Source organism: Lepisosteus platostomus, chromosome 4, assembly GCF_059453375.1.
Source record: "Lepisosteus platostomus isolate fLepPlt1 chromosome 4, fLepPlt1.hap1, whole genome shotgun sequence".
Lineage (NCBI taxonomy): Eukaryota > Metazoa > Chordata > Actinopteri > Semionotiformes > Lepisosteidae > Lepisosteus > Lepisosteus platostomus.
The window spans coordinates 48,081,638-48,094,103 of NC_142614.1; positions in this window are offsets into that span (position 1 = coordinate 48,081,638).

The window sequence follows — 12,466 nt, forward strand, 5'->3', positions numbered from 1 at the left end:
AAAAGAAGAAATAGTGCAAATTTAAATCAGATTCACATTAGATACATTTATTATACTCCAAGACTGCTACATTAAGTATTTCTGAGTGATCTGGAGTCATTTGGGTAACATTTTTAGCACAGTGTTTTGATGCCGGGATTTTGAAACTTTTTCTATAAGAACCCGAGCTAGGGTTAGGGTTAGGGTTTAAACACTCCTGGAAATGTTTTGATGCATTTTCTGTGGTTTCAGATGCGTTTAAATTCCAGGAAAGGTGTTGTTTTGTTGTTTCCTCAACAAATAAATTTTGCCTAATTTTGAAGTATTTGCTAAGCCATGTACCTGTCAGTCAAAAATTGTCAAAAATCCAAAGTTTGCAAACACACTTTCTGCATGATAATCTCACTTATTTTTGCTTTTCAGTCTATATAAAATAATGCTTTGCGGTAAGATTTAGTGGCAATTGTAATACGAACCTTTACATGGAACTATATATGCTTATTGTATACTTTATTTCTGATGCAGGTTACAAAAAGAAGAAATAGTGCAAATTTAAATCAGATTCACATTAGATACATTTATTATACTCCAAGACTGCTACATTAAGTATTTCTGAGTGATCTGGAGTCATTTGGGTAACATTTTTAGCACAGTGTTTTGATGCCGGGATTTTGAAACTTTTTCTATAAGTACCCGAGCTAGGGTTAGGGTTAGGGTTTAAACACTCCTGGAAATGTTTTGATGCATTTTCTGTGGTTTCAGATGCGTTTAAATTCCAGGAAAGGTGTTGTTTTGTTGTTTCCTCAACAAATAAATTTTGCCCAATTTTGCAGTTTTTGCTTAGCCATGTACCTGTCAATCAAAAATGGTCAAAAATCCAAAATTTGCAAACACACTTTCTGCATGATAATCTCACTTATTTTTGCATTTCAGTCTATATAAAATGATGCTTTGCGGTAAGATTTAGTGGCAATTGCAATACGAACCTTTACATGGAAATAGATGCTTATTCTATACCTTATTTCTGATGCAGGTTACAAAAAGAAGAAATAGTGCAAATTTAAAACAGATTCACATTAGATACATTTATTATACTCCAAGACTGCTACATTAAGTATTTCTGAGTGATCTGGAGTCATTTGGGTAACATTTTTAGCACAGTGTTTTGATGCCGGGATTTTGAAACTTTTTCTATAAGTACCCGAGCTAGCTTTAGGGTTAGGGTTTAAACACTCCTGGAAATGTTTTGATGCATTTTCTGTGGTTTCAGATGCGTTTAAATTCCAGGAAAGGTGTTGTTTTGTTGTTTCCTCAACAAATAAATTTTGCCTAATTTTGAAGTATTTGCTAAGCCATGTACCTGTCAGTCAAAAATTGTCAAAAATCCAAAGTTTGCAAACACACTTTCTGCATGATAATCTCACTTATTTTTGCATTTCAGTCTATATAAAATGATGCTTTGCGGTAAGATTTAGTGGCAATTGTAATACGAACCTTTACATGGAACAATATATGCTTATTGTATACTTTATTTCTGATGCAGGTTACAAAAAGAAGAAATAGTGCAAATTTAAATCAGATTCACATTAGATACATTTATTATACTCCAAGACTGCTACATTAAGTATTTCTGAGTGATCTGGAGTCATTTGGGTAACATTTTTAGCACAGTGTTTTGATGCCGGGATTTTGAAACTTTTTCTATAAGAACCCGAGCTAGGGTTAGGGTTAGGGTTTAAACACTCCTGGAAATGTTTTGATGCATTTTCTGTGGTTTCAGATGCGTTTAAATTCCAGGAAAGGTGTTGTTTTGTTGTTTCCTCAACAAATAAATTTTGCCCAATTTTGCAGTTTTTGCTTAGCCATGTACCTGTCAATCAAAAATGGTCAAAAATCCAAAATTTGCAAACACACTTTCTGCATGATAATCTCACTTATTTTTGCATTTCAGTCTATATAAAATGATGCTTTGCGGTAAGATTTAGTGGCAATTGCAATACGAACCTTTACATGGAAATAGATGCTTATTCTATACCTTATTTCTGATGCAGGTTACAAAAAGAAGAAATAGTGCAAATTTAAAACAGATTCACATTAGATACATTTATTATACTCCAAGACTGCTACATTAAGTATTTCTGAGTGATCTGGAGTCATTTGGGTAACATTTTTAGCACAGTGTTTTGATGCCGGGATTTTGAAACTTTTTCTATAAGTACCCGAGCTAGCTTTAGGGTTAGGGTTTAAACACTCCTGGAAATGTTTTGATGCATTTTCTGTGGTTTCAGATGCGTTTAAATTCCAGGAAAGGTGTTGTTTTGTTGTTTCCTCAACAAATAAATTTTGCCCAATTTTGCAGTTTTTGCTTAACCATGTACCTGTCAATCAAAAATGGTCAAAAATCCAAAGTTTGCAAACACACTTTCTGCATGATAATCTCACTTATATTTGCATTTCAGTCTATAGAAAATGATGCTTTGCGGTAAGATTTAGTGGCAATTGTAATACGAACCTTTACATGGAACAATATATGCTTATTGTATACTTTATTTCTGATGCAGGTTACAAAAAGAAGAAATAGTGCAAATTTAAGTCAGATTCACATTAGATACATTAATTATACTCCAAGACTGCTACATTAAGTATTTCTGAGTGATCTGGAGTCATTTGGGTAACATTTTTAGCACAGTGTTTTGATGCCGGGATTTTGAAACTTTTTCTATAAGTACCCGAGCTAGGGTTAGGGTTAGGGTTTAAACACTCCTGGAAATGTTTTGATGCATTTTCTGTGGTTTCAGATGCGTTTAAATTCCAGGAAAGGTGTTGTTTTGTTGTTTCCTCAACAAATAAATTTTGCCCAATTTTGCAGTTTTGCTTAGCCATGTACCTGTCAATCAAAAATGGTCAAAAATCCAAAGTTTGCAAACACACTTTCTGCATGATAATCTCACTTATTTTTGCATTTCAGTCTATATAAAATGATGCTTTGCGGTAAGATTTAGTGGCAATTGTAATACGAACCTTTACATGGAACAATATATGCTTATTGTAAACTTTATTTCTGATGCAGGTTACAAAAAGAAGAAATAGTGCAAATTTAAATCAGATTCACATTAGATACATTTATTATACTCCAAGACTGCTACATTAAGTATTTCTGAGTGATCTGGAGTCATTTGGGTAACATTTTTAGCACAGTGTTTTGATGCCGGGATTTTGAAACTTTTTCTATAAGAACCCGAGCTAGGGTTAGGGTTAGGGTTTAAACACTCCTGGAAATGTTTTGATGCATTTTCTGTGGTTTCAGATGCGTTTAAATTCCAGGAAAGGTGTTGTTTTGTTGTTTCCTCAACAAATAAATTTTGCCCAATTTTGCAGTTTTGCTTAGCCATGTACCTGTCAATCAAAAATGGTTAAAAATCCAAAGTTTGCAAACACACTTTCTGCATGATAATCTCACTTATTTTTGCATTTCAGTCTATATAAAATGATGCTTTGCGGTAAGATTTAGTGGCAATTGTAATACGAACCTTTACATGGAACAATATATGCTTATTGTATACTTTATTTCTGATGCAGGTTACAAAAAGATGAAATAGTGCAAATTTAAATCAGATTCACATTAGATACATTTATTATACTCCAAGACTGCTACATTAAGTATTTCTGAGTGATCTGGAGTCATTTGGGTAACATTTTTAGCACAGTGTTTTGATGCCGGGATTTTGAAACTTTTTCTATAAGTACCCGAGCTAGGGTTAGGGTTAGGGTTTAAACACTCCTGGAAATGTTTTGATGCATTTTCTATGCTTTCAGATGCATTTAAATTTCAGGAAAGGTGTTGTTTTGTTGTTTCCTCAACAAATAAATTTTGCCTAATTTTGAAGTATTTGCTAAGCCATGTACCTGTCAGTCAAAAATTGTCAAAAATCCAAAGTTTGCAAACACACTTTCTGCATGATAATCTCAGTTATTTTTGCTTTTCAGTCTATATAAAATGATGCTTTGCGGTAAGATTTAGTGGCAATTGTAATACGAACCTTTACATGGAACTATATATGCTTATTGTATACTTTATTTCTGATGCAGGTTACAAAAAGAAGAAATAGTGCAAATTTAAATCAGATTCACATTAGATACATTTATTATACTCCAAGACTGCTACATTAAGTATTTCTGAGTGATCTGGAGTCATTTGGGTAACATTTTTAGCACAGTGTTTTGATGCCGGGATTTTGAAACTTTTTCTATAAGTACCCGAGCTAGGGTTAGGGTTAGGGTTTAAACACTCCTGGAAATGTTTTGATGCATTTTCTGTGGTTTCAGATGCATTTAAATTCCAGGAAAGGTGTTGTTTTGTTGTTTCCTCAACAAATAAATTTTGCCCAATTTTGCAGTTTTTGCTTAGCCATGTACCTGTCAATCAAAAATGGTCAAAAATCCAAAGTTTGCAAACACACTTTCTGCATGATAATCTCACTTATATTTGCATTTCAGTCTATATAAAATGATGCTTTGCGGTAAGATTTAGTGGCAATTGTAATACGAACCTTTACATGGAACAATATATGCTTATTGTATACTTTATTTCTGATGCAGGTTACAAAAAGAAGAAATAGTGCAAATTTAAGTCAGATTCACATTAGATACATTTATTATACTCCAAGACTGCTACATTAAGTATTTCTGAGTGATCTGGAGTCATTTGGGTAACATTTTAAGCACAGTGTTTTGATGCCGGGATTTTGAAACTTTTTCTATAAGTACCCGAGCTAGGGTTAGGGTTAGGGTTTAAACACTCCTGGAAATGTTTTGATGCATTTTCTGTGGTTTCAGATGCGTTTAAATTCCAGGAAAGGTGTTGTTTTGTTGTTTCCTCAACAAATAAATTTTGCCCAATTTTGCAGTTTTTGCTTAGCCATGTACCTGTCAATCAAAAATCGTCAAAAATCCAAAATTTGCAAACACACTTTCTGCATGATAATCTCACTTATTTTTGCATTTCAGTCTATATAAAATGATGCTTTGCGGTAAGATTTAGTGGCAATTGTAATACGAACCTTTACATGGAAATAAATGCTTATTCTATACTTTATTTCTGATGCAGGTTACAAAAAGAAGAAATAGTGCAAATTTAAAACAGATTCACATTAGATACATTTATTATACTCCAAGACTGCTACATTAAGTATTTCTGAGTGATCTGGAGTCATTTGGGTAACATTTTTAGCACAGTGTTTTGATGCCGGGATTTTGAAACTTTTTCTATAAGTACCCGAGCTAGCTTTAGGGTTAGGGTTTAAACACTCCTGGAAATGTTTTGATGCATTTTCTGTGGTTTCAGATGCGTTTAAATTCCAGGAAAGGTGTTGTTTTGTTGTTTCCTCAACAAATAAATTTTGCCCAATTTTGCAGTTTTTGCTTAACCATGTACCTGTCAATCAAAAATGGTCAAAAATCCAAAGTTTGCAAACACACTTTCTGCATGATAATCTCACTTATATTTGCATTTCAGTCTATATAAAATGATGCTTTGCGGTAAGATTTAGTGGCAATTGTAATACGAACCTTTACATGGAACAATATATGCTTATTGCATACTTTATTTCTGATGCAGGTTACAAAAAGAAGAAATAGTGCAAATTTAAGTCAGATTCACATTAGATACATTTATTATACTCCAAGACTGCTACATTAAGTATTTCTGAGTGATCTGGAGTCATTTGGGTAACATTTTTAGCACAGTGTTTTGATGCCGGGATTTTGAAACTTTTTCTATAAGTACCCGAGCTAGGGTTAGGGTTAGGGTTTAAACACTCCTGGAAATGTTTTGATGCATTTTCTGTGGTTTCGGATGCGTTTAAATTCCAGGAAAGGTGTTGTTTTGTTGTTTCCTCAACAAATAAATTTTGCCCAATTTTGCAGTTTTGCTTAGCCATGTACCTGTCAATCAAAAATGGTCAAAAATCCAAAGTTTGCAAACACACTTTCTGCATGATAATCTCACTTATTTTTGCATTTCAGTCTATATAAAATGATGCTTTGCGGTAAGATTTAGTGGCAATTGTAATACGAACCTTTACATGGAACAATATATGCTTATTGTATACTTTATTTCTGATGCAGGTTACAAAAAGAAGAAATAGTGCAAATTTAAATCAGATTCACATTAGATACATTTATTATACTCCAAGACTGCTACATTAAGTATTTCTGAGTGATCTGGAGTCATTTGGGTAACATTTTTAGCACAGTGTTTTGATGCCGGGATTTTGAAACTTTTTCTATAAGAACCCGAGCTAGGGTTAGGGTTAGGTTTTAAACACTCCTGGAAATGTTTTGATGCATTTTCTGTGGTTTCAGATGCGTTTAAATTCCAGGAAAGGTGTTGTTTTGTTGTTTCCTCAACAAATAAATTTTGCCCAATTTTGCAGTTTTTGCTTAGCCATGTACCTTTCAATCAAAAATGTTCAAAAATCCAAAGTTTGCAAACACACTTTCTGCATGATAATCTCACTTATTTTTGCATTTCAGTCTATATAAAATGATGCTTTGCGGTAAGATTTAGTGGCAATTGTAATACGAACCTTTACATGGAACTATATATGCTTATTGTATACTTTATTTCTGACGCAGGTTACAAAAAGAAGAAATAGTGCAAATTTAAATCAGATTCACATTAGATACATTTATTATACTCCAAGACTGCTACATTAAGTATTTCTGAGTGATCTGGAGTCATTTGGGTAACATTTTTAGCACAGTGTTTTGATGCCGGGATTTTGAAACTTTTTCTATAAGTATTTGCTAAGCCATGTACCTGTCAGTCAAAAATTGTCAAAAATCCAAAGTTTGCAAACACACTTTCTGCATGATAATCTCACTTATTTTTGCTTTTCAGTCTATATAAAATGATGCTTTGCGGTAAGATTTAGTGGCAATTGTAATACGAACCTTTACATGGAACTAAATATGTTTATTGTATACTTTATTTCTGATGCAGGTTACAAAAAGAAGAAATAGTGCAAATTTAAATCAGATTCACATTAGATACATTTATTATACTCCAAGACTGCTACATTAAGTATTTCTGAGTGATCTGGAGTCATTTGGGTAACATTTTTAGCACAGTGTTTTGATGCCGGGATTTTGAAACTTTTTCTATAAGAACCCGAGCTAGGGTTAGGGTTAGGGTTTAAACACTCCTGGAAATGTTTTGATGCATTTTCTGTGGTTTCAGATGCGTTTAAATTCCAGGAAAGGTGTTGTTTTGTTGTTTCCTCAACAAATAAATTTTGCCCAATTTTGCAGTTTTTGCTTAGCCATGTACCTGTCAATCAAAAATGGTCAAAAATCCAAAGTTTGCAAACACACTTTCTGCATGATAATCTCACTTATTTTTGCATTTCAGTCTATATAAAATGATGCTTTGCGGTAAGATTTAGTGGCAATTGTAATACGAACCTTTACATGGAACAATATATGCTTATTGTATACTTTATTTCTGATGCAGGTTACAAAAAGAAGAAATAGTGCAAATTTAAATCAGATTCACATTAGATACATTTATTATACTCCAAGACGGCTACATTAAGTATTTCTGAGTGATCTGGAGTCATTTGGGTAACATTTTTAGCACAGTGTTTTGATGCCGGGATTTTGAAACTTTTTCTATAAGTACCCGAGCTAGGGTTAGGGTTAGGGTTTAAACACTCCTGGAAATGTTTTGATGCATTTTCTATGCTATCAGACTCGTTTAAATTGCAGGAAAGGTGTTGTTTTGTTGTTTCCTCAACAAATAAATTTTGCCCAATTTTACAGTTTTGCTTAGCCATGTACCTGTCAATCAAAAATGTTCAAAAATCCAAAGTTTGCAAACACACTTTCTGCATGATAATCTCACTTATTTTTGCATTTCAGTCTATATAAAATGATGCTTTGCAGTAAGATTTAGTGGCAATTGTAATACGAACCTTTACATGGAACTATATATGCTTAATGTATACTTTATTTCTGATGCAGGTTACAAAAAGAAGAAATAGTGCAAATTTAAATCAGATTCACATTAGATACATTTATTATACTCCAAGACTGCTACATTAAGTATTTCTGAGTGATCTGGAGTCATTTGTGTAACATTTTTAGCACAGTGTTTTGATGCCGGGATTTTGAAACTTTTTCTATAAGTACCCGAGCTAGGGTTAGGGTTAGGGTTTAAACACTCCTGGAAATGTTTTGATGCATTTTCTATGCTTTCAGATGCATTTAAATTCCAGGAAAGGTGTTGTTTTGTTGTTTCCTCAACAAATAAATTTTGCCCAATTTTGCAGTTTTTGCTTAACCATGTACCTGTCAATCAAAAATGGTCAAAAATCCAAAGTTTGCAAACACACTTTCTGCATGATAATCTCACTTATATTTGCATTTCAGTCTATATAAAATGATGCTTTGCGGTAAGATTTAGTGGCAATTGTAATACGAACCTTTACATGGAACAATATATGCTTATTGTATACTTTATTTCTGATGCAGGTTACAAAAAGAAGAAATAGTGCAAATTTAAGTCAGATTCACATTAGATACATTTATTATACTCCAAGACTGCTACATTAAGTATTTCTGAGTGATCTGGAGTCATTTGGGTAACATTTTTAGCACAGTGTTTTGATGCCGGGATTTTGAAACTTTTTCTATAAGTACCCGAGCTAGGGTTAGGGTTAGGGTTTAAACACTCCTGGAAATGTTTTGATGCATTTTCTGTGGTTTCAGATGCGTTTAAATTCCAGGAAAGGTGTTGTTTTGTTGTTTCCTCAACAAATAAATTTTGCCCAATTTTGCAGTTTTTGCTTAACCATGTACCTGTCAATCAAAAATGGTCAAAAATCCAAAGTTTGCAAACACACTTTCTGCATGATAATCTCACTTATATTTGCATTTCAGTCTATATAAAATGATGCTTTGCGGTAAGATTTAGTGGCAATTGTAATACGAACCTTTACATGGAACAATATATGCTTATTGTATACTTTATTTCTGATGCAGGTTACAAAAAGAAGAAATAGTGCAAATTTAAGTCAGATTCACATTAGATACATTTATTATACTCCAAGACTGCTACATTAAGTATTTCTGAGTGATCTGGAGTCATTTGGGTAACATTTTTAGCACAGTGTTTTGATGCCGGGATTTTGAAACTTTTTCTATAAGTACCCGAGCTAGGGTTAGGGTTAGGGTTTAAACACTCCTGGAAATGTTTTGATGCATTTTTTGTGGTTTCAGATGCGTTTAAATTCCAGGAAAGGTGTTGTCTTGTTGTTTCCTCAACAAATAAATTTTGCCCAATTTTGCAGTTTTGCTTAGCCATGTACCTGTCAATCAAAAATGGTCAAAAATCCAAAGTTTGCAAACACACTTTCTGCATGATAATCTCACTTATTTTTGCATTTCAGTCTATATAAAATGATGCTTTGCGGTAAGATTTAGTGGCAATTGTAATACGAACCTTTACATGGAACAATATATGCTTATTGTATACTTTATTTCTGATGCAGGTTACAAAAAGAAGAAATAGTGCTAATTTAAATCAGATTCACATTAGATACATTTATTATACTCCAAGACTGCTACATTAAGTATTTCTGAGTGATCTGGAGTCATTTGGGTAACATTTTTAGCACAGTGTTTTGATGCCGGGATTTTGAAACTTTTTCTATAAGAACCCGAGCTAGGGTTAGGGTTAGGGTTTAAACACTCCTGGAAATGTTTTGATGCATTTTCTGTGGTTTCAGATGCGTTTAAATTCCAGGAAAGGTGTTGTTTTGTTGTTTCCTCAACAAATAAATTTTGCCCAATTTTGCAGTTTTGCTTAGCCATGTACCTGTCAATCAAAAATGGTCAAAAATCCAAAGTTTGCAAACACACTTTCTGCATGATAATCTCACTTATTTTTGCATTTCAGTCTATATAAAATGATGCTTTGCGGTAAGATTTAGTGGCAATTGTAATACAAACCTTTACATGGAACAATATATGCTTATTGTATACTTTATTTCTGATGCAGGTTACAAAAAGAAGAAATAGTGCAAATTTAAATCAGATTCACATTAGATACATTTATTATACTCCAAGACTGCTACATTAAGTATTTCTGAGTGATCTGGAGTCATTTGGGTAACATTTTTAGCACAGTGTTTTGATGCCGGGATTTTGAAACTTTTTCTATAAGTACCCGAGCTAGGGTTAGGGTTAGGGTTTAAACACTCCTGGAAATGTTTTGATGCATTTTCTATGCTTTCAGATGCATTTAAATTTCAGGAAAGGTGTTGTTTTGTTGTTTCCTCAACAAATAAATTTTGCCTAATTTTGAAGTATTTGCTAAGCCATGTACCTGTCAGTCAAAAATTGTCAAAAATCCAAAGTTTGCAAACACACTTTCTGCATGATAATCTCACTTATTTTTGCTTTTCAGTCTATATAAAATGATGCTTTGCGGTAAGATTTAGTGGCAATTGTAATACGAACCTTTACATGGAACTATATATGCTTATTGTATACTTTATTTCTGATGCAGGTTACAAAAAGAAGAAATAGTGCAAATTTAAAACAGATTCACATTAGATACATTTATTATACTCCAAGACTGCTACATTAAGTATTTCTGAGTGATCTGGAGTCATTTGGGTAACATTTTTAGCACAGTGTTTTGATGCCGGAATTTTGAAACTTTTTCTATAAGAACCCGAGCTAGGGTTAGGGTTAGGGTTTAAACACTCCTGGAAATGTCTTGATGCATTTTCTGTGGTTTCAGATGCGTTTAAATTCCAGGAAAGGTGTTGTTATGTTGTTTCCTCAACAAATAAATTTTGCCCAATTTTGCAGTTTTTGCTTAGCCATGTACCTGTCAATCAAAAATCGTCAAAAATCCAAAGTTTGCAAACACACTTTCTGCATGATAATCTCACTTATTTTTGCATTTCAGTCTATATAAAATGATGCTTTGCGGTAAGATTTAGTGGCAATTGTAATACGAACCTTTACATGGAAATATATGCTTATTCTATACTTTATTTCTGATGCAGGTTACAAAAAGAAGAAATAGTGCAAATTTAAAACAGATTCACATTAGATACATTTATTATACTCCAAGACGGCTACATTAAGTATTTCTGAGTGATCTGGAGTCATTTGGGTAACATTTTTAGCACAGTGTTTTGATGCCGGGATTTTGAAACTTTTTCTATAAGTACCCGAGCTAGGGTTAGGGTTAGGGTTTAAACACTCCTGGAAATGTTTTGATGCATTTTCTATGCTATCAGACTCGTTTAAATTGCAGGAAAGGTGTTGTTTTGTTGTTTCCTCAACAAATAAATTTTGCCCAATTTTGCAGTTTTGCTTAGCCATGTACCTGTCAATCAAAAATGGTCAAAAATCCAAAGTTTGCAAACACACTTTCTGCATGATAATCTCACTTATATTTGCATTTCAGTCTATATAAAATGATGCTTTGCGGTAAGATTTAGTGGCAATTGTAATACGAACCTTTACATGGAACAATATATGCTTATTGTATACTTTATTTCTGATGCAGGTTACAAAAAGAAGAAATAGTGCAAATTTAAATCAGATTCACATTCTATACATTTATTATACTCCAAGACTGCTACATTAAGTATTTCTGAGTGATCTGGAGTCATTTGGGTAACATTTTTAGCACAGTGTTTTGATGCCGGGATTTTGAAACTTTTTCTATAAGTACCCGAGCTAGGGTTAGGGTTAGGGTTTAAACACTCCTGGAAATGTTTTGATGCATTTTCTATGCTTTCAGATGCATTTAAATTTCAGGAAAGGTGTTGTTTTGTTGTTTCCTCAACAAATAAATTTTGCCTAATTTTGAAGTATTTGCTAAGCCATGTACCTGTCAGTCAAAAATTGTCAAAAATCCAAAGTTTGCAAACACACTTTCTGCATGATAATCTCACTTATTTTTGCTTTTCAGTCTATATAAAATGATGCTTTGCGGTAAGATTTAGTGGCAATTGTAATACGAACCTTTACATGGAACTATATATGCTTATTGTATACTTTATTTCTGATGCAGGTTACAAAAAGAAGAAATAGTGCAAATTTAAATCAGATTCACATTAGATACATTTATTATACTCCAAGACTGCTACATTAAGTATTTCTGAGTGATCTGGAGTCATTTGGGTAACATTTTTAGCACAGTGTTTTGATGCCGGAATTTTGAAACTTTTTCTATAAGAACCCGAGCTAGGGTTAGGGTTAGGGTTTAAACACTCCTGGAAATGTTTTGATGCATTTTCTGTGGTTTCAGATGCGTTTAAATTCCAGGAAAGGTGTTGTTTTGTTGTTTCCTCAACAAATAAATTTTGCCCAATTTTGCAGTTTTTGCTTAGCCATGTACCTGTCAATCAAAAATCGTCAAAAATCCAAAGTTTGCAAACACACTTTCTGCGTTATAATCTCA